This window comes from Triticum aestivum, chromosome 1D, assembly GCF_018294505.1.
Source record: "Triticum aestivum cultivar Chinese Spring chromosome 1D, IWGSC CS RefSeq v2.1, whole genome shotgun sequence".
NCBI classification, from domain to species: Eukaryota; Viridiplantae; Streptophyta; class Magnoliopsida; order Poales; family Poaceae; genus Triticum; species Triticum aestivum.
Window position 1 is genome coordinate 390374833 of NC_057796.1, and position 8736 is coordinate 390383568.

An 8736-nucleotide genomic window follows, 5' to 3' on the forward strand; every position below is an offset into this window, starting at 1 on the left:
GAGGAGGCGGAGGAGTCGGCGATGGCACAAGCCGACGCGGCGACCAAGGCTCAGGCGGAGGCTGCAGCCAGAGCGGCCGGGGCCTTGCTTGTCACCCCCCTGCGCGCCGTGGCGCCCGACATCCCGGAGCCCCCGCCGGAGGAAGCCGGTGGCGACCTGCCGGGGATGGAGAGGGAGGAGGACGACGTCGTCGTCCAGGAGAGGGAGGCGGCACCGCCATCACCGACTGGGGCGGCCCAAGGCAGCCGGCCTAACGCGCCGCCTGCGCAATCGGCTGGAGGAGAGCCGGCTGTGAGGACGGACCTGGTGGTTCGGTCGCCATCTCGCCAGCGCGCGGGGAAGGCAACTTCGGCCCTGGACCCGCAGAAGGCCGCGGGCTCCAGCTTGTCGGCCTAGGACGTGGAGACGGCCAGCGCCAGCTCGGGGTGGACGCCGGGTGGTAGGACGGCCGTGGTGAATGTGGCGGGGCAAGAAGTCCGGAATCGGCTTCAGTCCCAGGCTGCAGTGCTGAGGCAGTATAATGACGAGTTCCTCGCGACACAGGCGGCCATTCGGGTGAGTCTTCCCTTTTTTGCTTCCTGATCTTGGTTTCTTCCGTGGGGGCACGTCAGCGCACCCACTGGGTGTAGTCCCCGAGTTCCGAGTCGGCTGCTGAGCAGGCGGCTTGGAACTTCTTGGTAGACTTTGTTTGCTATCTTGTTCTCATTCGCTTCTCTTTCCGACTTGCAGGACTACCACAACCTCCGTGCGACTGCCTTCAACTCCCAGGCTCGGGAGCTGACCCAGAAGACTGCTGATCTAACTGAGAGCCGGAGTAAGTGCTTCATCTTTTTTTCATGTGGGGGCGCGTCAGCGCACCCACTGGGTGTAGTCCCCGAGATTCGGGCCGACTGCTGAGCAGTCGGGTTGGATCTTTCTTGACGAATTCTTTCTTATTGCTTTTTTCTTCTTGGCCATATCTGCAGAGGCCAATGCCAGCCTGAGGGAGCAGCTGGGTGGGACCCAGACCGCTCTTCGCGCCAAGGAAGCCGAGTTTGACGCCTTGGTTCAGGAGCGTGACCGCCTGGTCAAGAAGCTGGCCGACCAGGAGCAGAGTCACAAGGCGGCCCTGAAGGCGGTGCAGAACAGCGAGGCCGCCCTCCAAGCCGAGTATGAAACCGAGGCGGTGAGCTGGGCTGAGGCGAGGCAGTCGTTAATCAATGGCTACGGCCAGATCGAAGACTTGGTTGACGGTAGGCCGCCTTCTTCTTCGTTCCTTGCTTGCCGCTTGCTGTTTGGTTCATTCTCTAACTTTGTATTTTTCTCTTCTTTCTCTTTCTTTCTTTCTTTCTTGTGCAGAGTACTTCCCTAGTTACTCTACTACCCAACCAGGTCGTCGAGGCCCACCGCGAGGCGCAAAGGCAGGCTGGCGCTGAGATCTCGCCGAACGCTCGCCGGTCGCTTGAGGAACAGCTCCTGGCGATTCAAGCCCGCCTCCAGCCGTCTCACCGCATGCTCCGCCGGCTTCAACGTGTTGGGGCGCAGGTGCTGGCCGCCCTCTGGCCCGACGAGGTGATTCCCCGCACCCCCAGTCGGACTGCCGACTGGCTGGAGGTAGCGGCCGGCTGCTTCGAGACCTGGAAGGCTTCTGCAGCTCGGTCAGGCGCCAGGCGGGCGCTGGAGTTCGTCAAAGCCTGGTATCCTGAGCTGAGCTTGGACCAGCTGGCCACCTGGCGGCAGGAGGCCGACACGGAGCTGGAGCCGGCGCGGCTGGCTATCATCCAGCGTGCCTCGGCGATCGCCGACTACACCGACACCTGCGCCTTTGCTCCTGAGGTGGATGATAACGGCGTTGCTCAGCCGCAGGAGTGGTTCGGGATGATCCCAGCAGATGGCGAGGACTCGGTGGAGGAGATCGACTCCAGCGACGAGGGCGAGGAGGAGGAGGAGGATGGTGAAGACGCCGTGCCAGATGGTGGAGCAGCCGGCCAGCCTCAGCTTGACCGTGCCTCCAGCAACCAGGCGCGTGCGAGCGCACCGCCTGCAGCCGGCGATGATCAAGCCGAGACTCGCCAGCCGGCCACTCCTCCAGCCGGCGCTGCCGTCTCCACCGACCAGCCCGGCTCGCCTGTTGCGCCCTTAGCCTAATGCCTTTACTTTCCTGTTTTATTACTCTTTGAACAATATTTTGTTAAATTTGCGCAGTTCCACCCACTGGGGGTGTATTGAAACTATGTTAAGTGCCGGCCTTTCGAAGGCTTTTTGTGTAAATATAATCATGCATGTGTTTGGCTTCCCACTGTTCTTGCTTTTCATCCTTTGGCTGTTTCCTTTGCCGCCCTCCCTTGGTTGCCGCCTTCCCAGCCGGACAGCTGCTCTGAAGTCTGTGGCTGGAGAAGTGCTTGGCCGATTGGGAGGGCAAGTACTCTAGCTTTCTTGGATTGTAGCGAAGTGACTGGGAAGCCGGCCAGCCAGCTGTTCTAGCAGCCGGTAGGTGTGGTGGGAGGCCGGCTTGTGTTATATAGGTTCGTTAGTCCTTAGCCGTTTTTCGTGTGGGCATCCTTTCCTGCCTTTGGCTCTTGCCAGTCGGTCAGTCGGTTCTTCGAGCTGCGACTTTTAACAAGAGAGGGCTCGGGTGCTGGCACACTACTTGTCTGACTGCAGGTAGAACTTTAATATAACTCAAGGCGGCAAGTCCCCGGGCTGACTAGTCGAACCCGGTGCCAGATAGAAAATCAAATGTAATAGTATATTCATGGGTATGACACTCGTCATTCATAGATAAAAAGAGGGTAGTCGCCGAGTGCGCCTCGGGGGGCCCGTTGTCTTGTACTTAGTACAAAAAGGTAGCGTGATACATACTGCTTTTAACTATAAAATCTTCTCAGGAGATTGGCGTTCCATGGTCGTTCCGACTCCTTGTCGGAAGCATCCCTCTTGCGTGCCTTCGGCTTCTGTGCGTCGATCAGGTAGTAGGAGTCGTTGCCTAGGGCCTTGCTGATGACGAATGGGCCTTCCCAAGGGGCCGAGAGCTTGTGTTGGCCGGCTGTTCACTGGATCAGCCGAAGCACAAGATCGCCTTCTTGGAAGGATCTTGGCTTGACCTTCCGGTTGTGGTAACAGCGCAAACCCTGCTGGTAGATGGCGGACCGGCTGAGTGCTAACAGTCGGCCCTCTTCCAGCAGGTCGACACCGTCTTCTCGTGCTTCCTTGGCCTCCGCCTCCGTCTACAAGGTGACCCGAGGCGAGTCGAACTCGATGTCAGTTGGGATGAGAGCCTCGGCACCATATACAAGGAAGAAAGGAGTGAAGCCGGTTGACTTGTTTGGGGTAGTACGCAGACTCCAGAGGACAGCCGATAGCTCATCGAGCCAGCAGCCGGCCGAACGCTCCAGTGGTACGACCAGTCGGGGCTTGATGCCGGAGAGGATGAGGCCGTTTGCTCGCTCGACCTGGCCGTTTGACTGTGGGTGGGCAACGGACGCTAAGTCCAGTCGGATGCCCTGTGTCGTGCAGAAACGTGCCACTGCTCCCTTGGCAAAATCCGTGCCGTTGTCGGTGATGATGCTGTGTGGTATACCATACCGAGTGGTGATATTTGCGATGAATGTCACGGCAGTCGGCCCGTTCAGCTTCTTGATTGGCTGCGCTTCAATCCACTTGGTGAATTTGCCACGGCGACAAGCAGATGTGTCATGCCGCCGCGGGCTGTCTTGAATGGGCCCACCATGTCTAGCCCCCAAAGGCAAAGGGCCAGGTGAGGGGGATGATCTTGAGTGCAGAAGCCGGCAGGTGTTGCTTGGAGCTGAAGACTTGGCATCCTGTGCAGCATTTGACTAATTCCTTGGCGTCTTCCAAAGCAGTCGGCCAGAAGAAACCATGGCGGAAGGCTTTGGTGACAAGTGATCTTGAGGCCGCGTGGTGGCCACATTCGCCTTGGTGGATATCCTTGAGGATTGCTATGCCCTTCTCTGGCTCGACGCAGCGCTGGAAGACTCCAGTGATGCTACGCTTAACAAGTTCTCTGTTTATTATTGCGTATGCTCCGGCTCGGCGTTGAACTAGTCTTGCCGAGATCTCATCAGTCGACAGCTCTCTGTTTACTAGGAAGTTGAGGATGGGCTGGGCCCATGATGGAGCTATGACTTCTTCTGTTGTCAGTAAGGCTACTGTGACCCGGGTGGGTGGGTTGGGTGGTGAAGAGTTGGGGTCGGCCACCGTCTGTTGTGTCGCTGCCGTCCCCGGGCCGACTGCTGCAGTCCCCGGGCCGACTGCTCCAGTCCCCGGGCCGGGTTCTGAAGTCCCCGAGCCGGGTGCCACTACGGCAGTCCCCGGGCCGCTTGTCGAAGTCCCCGAGCCGCCTGCTGGGTTCCCCAAGTCGGATCCGACTGCATTAGGGGCAGGCGGTATGAAGATGGAGTCCGATTCTGGAGACGGCTTGAGAGACGGTTTGAGTAGGCGCTGGAGAGAGATGCCGGTTGGTATAGCTTGTCGGGTGGAGCCGATCCATGCCAGGGCATCTGCTTGCTCGTTGTCGGCCCGTGGCACATGGAGGAACTCGCACCCTTCAAAGTATCCGTTGATTTGCTGGACGAGGAATCGATAGCTCGCCATGTTTGCGTCCTTGGCGTCCCAGTCGCCAGATGACTGCTGGACCACCAAATCCGAGTCGCCATAACACAGGATCCGGCGTATGCCGAGTTCTTTGGCTAGCCGGAGCCCGTGTATGAGCACCTCGTACCCGGCCACATTGTTGGAGGCGGCAAAATGAATTTGCAATGTGTATCTGAGCTTGTCGCCCTTGGGAGAGGTGAGGACGATGCCGGCTCCCAAGCCGGTGCGCATCTTGGATCCGTCGAAGTGCATCCGCCAATGAGTGGAGTCGGGAGCCGGCGGTAGGTACTGGGTCTCGGCCCAGTCGACAAGGAAGTCGGGCAATGCTTGGGACTTGATGGCGGTGCGGGGCTGGTAGAAGATCGTGTAAGGAGCAGCGCAATGGCCCACTTAGCCACCCGGCCGGATGCATCCCGGCTGCCTATGATCTCGGCAAGCGGAGCAGTGCATACGACCATGATGGGATGCTCTTGAAAGTAGGGCTTCAGCTTCTTGGTGGCGAAGTACACTCCATAGCACATCTTCTGGTAATGCGGGTAGTTCTGCTTCGAGGTGGACAGTACTTCACTCAAATAATATACCGGCCTCTGGACTAACTGAGCTCGGCCTTCTTCTGGGCATTGGACCACGATGACTGTACTGACCACTCGGCTAGTCGCTGCAATGTAAAGGAGCATGGGCTCTTTCTCAGTCGGCGCTGCCAGGACAGGCGGTGTGGTCAGCATCTTCTTCAACTCGTGGAAAGCTTGGTCTGCTTGGTCGTTCCACTCGAAGTGGGTGGACTTCTTCATGAGTCAGTACAGGGGGAGGGCCTTCTCCCCTAGCCGGCTGATAAAGCGGTTTAGGGAGGCCAGGCACCCGGTAAACTTCTCAACGTCTCGCAGCTTGGTAGGAATCTCCATTCTCTCTATGGCCTTGATCTTCACTGGGTTGCACTCAATGCCGCGTTGGGAGACCAAAAAGCCTAGAAGCTGGCCTGCTGTTACTCCGAACACGCATTTCTCAGGGTTGAGCTTGATCTGAAATCGGCGCCAGTTGGCCAATGTTTCTCTGAGGTCTTCCAGCAGGGTGCCGCGCTTCTCCGTCTTCACCACAATATCGTCTACATAGACGTGGGCATTTCTGCCGAGTTGCTTGAGGAGGCATTTCTGCATGCAACGCTGAAAAGTGGCACCGGCATTTCTCAAGCTGAATGTCATAGTCAGGTAGCAGAAAGCTCCAAATGGTGTGATGAAGGCGGTCTTCAGGCGGTCGGCTGGGTCCAACTTGATCTGGTGGTAGCCTGAGTAAGCATCCAAGAAACTCAACAGCTCGCATCCGGCTGTGGAGTCTATCACTTGATCGATCCATGGTAGGGCAAACGGATCTTTGGGGCAGGCTTTGTTGAGGCTGGTGTAATCTATACACATACGCCATTTATTGTTCTTCTTCAACAGCAAGACTGGGTTGGCAAGCCACTCTGGAAAAAACACCTCCATAATGAAGCCGGTTGCCAGGAGCCGGGTTATCTCTTCTCCTACGATCCTTCTCTTCTCCTCCGACAGTCGGCGGAGAGGCTGCTTCACTGGTTTTGCGTCCGCTCGGACGTGTAGCTTGTGCTCGGCGAAATCCTTCAGAACACCCGGCATGTCCTTTGGGGACCATGCAAAGATGTCCCGGTTCTCACGGAGGAAGTCGACGAGCTCGCCTTCCTATTTGCTATCTAGGTTTGCACCAATGACAGCAAACCTCTCCGGGTTCTCCGGGTTCAGAGGTATCTTCTTTGTTTCCTTGGCCGGCTGGAAGGAGCCCTGAGCATCATATTCCTTGGGGTTGGGGGACAGGGTCGGCCATGGCCACGACTCGGTCCAACATCTTCTTCTCTTCAGCAATCACGAGGGACTCGGCCAGTTGGCTGCTAGCCGCAGCGCACTCGGTGGACTTCTTGTAGTCTCCGGCTATGGTGATGACTCCCTTTGAACTCAGCATCTTCATCTTGAGGTAGGCGTAGTGGGGCACAACCATGAACTTGGCCAGGGCAGGTCGGCCAAGCAAGGCGTGGTAAGGGCTCTCTAGATCCACTACTTCAAACCAGATCGCTTCTCGGCGAAAGTGATCCTTGTCTCCGAAGAGAACATCCATCTTGATCTTGCCGATTGGGGAACAGGACAAGCCGGGTACAATGCCATGGAACACAGTCCGGCTTGGCATGAGTTGCTTCGCCTTGATGTTCAACTTCTCCATGGTGTCGCGGTACAGTATGTTGATGCTGCTTCCACCATCAATCAGCACACGGGAGAAACGGGCAGCTCGCCTTTCAGTCGCGAGGGTGGCGTCCAACACCAATGCATAAGAGCCGGGAGACGGCATCAACTCTGGGTGATCGGCCCGGCTCCAGCTAATAGACTACTAAGACCAATGCATGAACTCGGGGTTGCTGGAGGCGACCGCGTTGACTTCTTGGTGCTGTCGGCGCCAACTGTGCTTGTCTTCAATTTGGCTCGTGAAGACGACGCAGGTGGCATGCTCATCTGGGAACTCATCTTGAATGGCTCCGACTGCTGGTCGAACAGCCGGCTGCAGAGGGGCTAGAGGCGGCGTGCCAGGAAGTGGAGGCGGCAGCAGCCCCTCGCCCTTGGAGATCCGCGTGAGCCAACGGCACTTCCGGGTCGTGTGGTTGGACGGCTTCGCGCCACTGTGGAACTTGCAGGGGGCATCAAGAGTTTGCTCGTAGGAGAAGGCCGGCTGCCAAGCCGGCCTGCCGCCCTTCTTCTTGGGCGCGGGCCGCTCTTTGGGCTGTTCGTCTTCGATGGTGGCTACTTGCCGATTGGTGGAAGGCGGCATAGGGGACTTGTGCTTGTGGTCGTTCTGGTAGGGGCGTCGGTTGGAGTCACCAGCCGGCGTCTTGGGAGCCGGAGCGAGCACCTTTCCAGAGGCGTCCACTCGGAGCTCGGTCTTCATTGAGGAGTCGGCCATGGCGTACTTGTCTGCTATGATCAGCAGCTCGTCGAGGGTAGTCGGCTCGGCGCAGAGGAGTCGGTGCTTGAGGAGAGTGCCCTCTCGGCACCCGGCGGTGAAGTACTCTATGGCTTGAACCTCGTGCACCCCCTCGCAGGAGTTGCGGAGCTCGGCCCAACACCTGAGGTAGTCGTGAGTCGATTCGCTAGGCCCTTGGACGCATAAGGAGAGCTGGCGGGGCTTCGGAGGCCGCTTGTATGTGCTGGTGAAGTTGCGGACGAAGACTTCCGTGAAGTCTAGCCAGCTGTTGACGCTGTAGGGCTTGAGGCTGTTCAGCTAGGTGCGTGCCGTGCCTTGAAGCATGAGAGGGACGTACTTCACGGCAACGCGCCTGTTGCCGTTTGCTATGCTGACTGCGGTAGAGTAGTCGATCAACCAATCTTCCAGCTTCACGGAGCCGTTGTATTTTGGCGTGTCTCTTGGGAGTGAGAACCCTTTGGGGAAGGGCTCGTCGCGGATGCGGGGGCCAAAGCAAGGCGGGCCGACATCATCTTCTTCTTCTAGCGCCAGGGATCGCGCTAGGCGGTCGATCCGGTGGCGGGAATCATTCTCGCTGACTCCTTCGCGGTGGCCTAGTCGGCCGCCGAGAGTCGGATGCGTGATAGGCGGCGGGGTGGGATATCTCTCCCCACGAGGCGGGGGGGGGAGGCGGATTGCCTTGTCGTTCCACCGCTCAGGGGCGGCCTTCTGCGTCCTGCTCAATGGTGACCCGAGTCCGACTGCGGCTAGCAGCCGGCTCCTTGTCTTTTCTTGCGCGGGCGCCGCTTGCAGTCGGCGTCCGGGATGTCGCGGCGTGCTCTCGGCGTGGGGGAGGACTTTCAGCGCAGGCGCCGGCTTCATGCCGTTCTGCGGCCGCGTCGATCAGCTGCTGGATGCGCCTAGTCATGTAGGGGAGCTCATCAGCCCCCAGCCCGTTCAGCTCGTCTACGACCGCCTGAGCGGCACGCAGGTTCTCGAGTGGCATGGCGTAGACTGGGCGGTCTGCTCCTAGCATGCTGGCGATGGCCGCGCCGCGCCTCTTGACGAGGCCGGCTCGGCTCGGCCCGCCAGGAGGCGGCGTACCAAAGGCGGCGCAGTCGACTTCGCGCTGGTGAGCCTTAGTGAGGCGTCTCTTGGATGCTATCTTTTGGCCCTCCGCGATGAGGG